This window comes from Gekko japonicus, unplaced genomic scaffold, assembly GCF_001447785.1.
Source record: "Gekko japonicus isolate JY-2015 unplaced genomic scaffold, Gekko_japonicus_V1.1 scaffold1099, whole genome shotgun sequence".
Lineage (NCBI taxonomy): Eukaryota > Metazoa > Chordata > Lepidosauria > Squamata > Gekkonidae > Gekko > Gekko japonicus.
Window position 1 is genome coordinate 125,360 of NW_015174874.1, and position 2,739 is coordinate 128,098.

Consider the following 2,739-nt stretch of genomic DNA (forward strand, 5'->3'; position numbering starts at 1 on the left):
GCTAAAAGAGCCCCCCCCCCACACGTGTGAGGGGTTTGGGGGGGGGGGGGCGGGGATTTCACTTCATGTATCCGTTTACAATCATTTCTCTCTCCCTCCCCCTCCTTGTTTATGCAAATGCATTGAGAGGCGTCCCTCTCTCAGCATGCTATCGCTCAGAAAGTTTTTCCTTTGAGGGGGAGGGGATTTTCTCTTCTGAAGACAAATCGCTCATTTTCACTCACAGTTCACTCCTTAACTCACATTCATTATTGGTCTTATCTTGACCTAGCTCTTAATCACTCCTCCACTAGATCTCCTGTGCTTGATCGGCTCGACACAGCTTGTGGCCTCGCTAAGAGGACGCAGTCAGCGAGAGGGACTGTCAGGGTGGAGGGGATCCTCCATTCCCCTGCCGTTCGCAGGAAAAGAGGCTCACCCTCAAAGCCCTATGGCTTGGAAGTTCTCCCTGAACTCCCATGGAAGCGCAGAGCCAGCTGCGCCTCTCCCCCTCACTGCTGTGCGGTACGCCTCCCCAGAGAGCTGGGAAAGACATCTGCCATCGTTGTGTCGTTGACCCCGCCCCTATTTTTTCTTGAAATTTTAAATGATGCAATTAGAGCTGACGTACAAATTAAAGGTCTCAGACTAAGAGGAGAACAATATAAGCTTCAAGCATTTGCAGATGATTAGTATTTATTGTAGAGAATCCAGTGAGCTCTATTAAACAATTGTTAAGTTCCCTGCAAGATTATTAATTGTAAAAAGACAAAAATGCTTATTAAAAACATGACCAAACCTCAAGCTCACCAGCTGCAACAATTAGGAGGTCTGGAAATTCAAAAGAAGATTAAATATCTAGGAATAAACATAACAAACAAATGTAGTTCTTTGTGGAAAACAATTATATGGAATTTATGAAAGAAATTAAGAAAGACTTGGAAAAATGGAAAAACCTTCAAATATCCTTAATGGGAAGAATTGCCACTATCAAAATGAATATATTACCAAGATTGATCTTTCTATTTCAAACAATACCTATTCTTCAAAACCAAAAAATACTTTAAAGAACTTGATAAAATGATGATACAATTTATTTGGCAAGGTAAGAAACCAAGAATAAAGCTTACAGCACTACAAGATGCCAAAGAGAGAGCTGGGTTTGCATTACCAGATTGGCTGCTTTACTATAGGGCAGTGGCTTTGACACGGTTAAAAGACTGGATTACTTTAGAAAATACAATACTTCTGAAATTAGAAGGTCATGATCTTTTGTTAGGTTGGCACGCCTTCATATGGTACGGGAGGGCAAATACTCACAAATATTTTAAACAACATCTTATTAGATCCTCTTTACTGAAGGTATGGGAAGAATCTAAAAACAACTTTTACACTAAGAATCCAAAATGGGTTGCTCCATTAGAAGCCTTTACAAATCCTAATTTACTTCAGGAAGAAACAATCCTAAAATATGAAGATTTATTAGATAGTAGAAATGAATTGAAACCAATAGAAACTTTAACATGGTGGCAAAAAATGCAAATTGAATCAAGATACAGCAAAGATAAGCCAATAGGCATTTATGAGAAAATATTAGAAATAGATAAGATATTGTTGTATGCTGATGAAAAACTTATCAAGAAAATTTATGCATTGCTTTTAGAAAATAAGACCCAAGATGAAGTTGTTAAAAATGTTATGATAAAGTGGGCACAAAACTTAGGTCATAGCACTGAGCTGGACCAATGGTCACAAGAGTGGAGGAAAAAATTAAATTACAAAAGCAATTTCAGATAAGGAAAATATTTATAAGATGTTTTATAGATGGTATATTACGCCTGATAAATTGGCTAAGTTTTACCCTAATTGCTCAAAGGTATGTTGGAAGTGTCAAAATAATGTCGGATCTTTTAACCATATGTTGTGGTTATGTGATAAAGCAAAAAAAAATAATAATACTGGGCTTGGATTCATGAAATGTTACAAAATTTTTTAAAAATGTTCTGTACCCTTTGCTCCAGAAATATTTTTGTTGAATATCTTACCTGAAAATTGTAAAAAAATTGATTCTTATCTTATACTGCATTTGACTACAACTGCTAGAATACTTTATGCTAAATATTGGAGAAGAACAGAAACACCGTCAAGAAGAAATTCTAAGAAAAATTTTGGAAATGGCGGAAATGGACAAATTGAAACGACAACCAGAAACTGCATCAAACCGTAGTTCCCATGGCAGAGAGTTTCTTTCCTATTGTAAAAAATGTGTCCAGCTGTAACATTGATTAAACTATGACATTATCACAGGCTTCCCTCCCCTCTTCCACGCTGAAATTTTTTCTGCTGTTGTGTGGTCTCTGTAATAGCATGTTCAGGCATTTGTCAGGACAGGCCAAACTCATTGCTGTGGCTGAACACCAAAATTTTGTTTGCTTCTTTCCTGCCTTGTGGCTTGTCAATGTGTTTCCTGGTGCTCAATTCTTTTGTCCTGCAATCATCTCTGCCTCAAGAGGAGACAATCCTGACTTTCTTCTGTGTCTGGATTCCCATGATGCTCATAGGTGCTACAGCGCCCACAAGCACTCCCCTACGTGACTGCCACATGCTTCAGGAAAATGGGTGGGGCCATTATGAATGCAGAACCAGTAACAGGCTGCCTTCATACAAATAAAGGGGGCTTTCATTTGGATCCTCCACATCACTCACTGAAGAAAGATCCATGGTCATGTAAACAGGGCCCACAGCTCAGTAGAGAGCTGG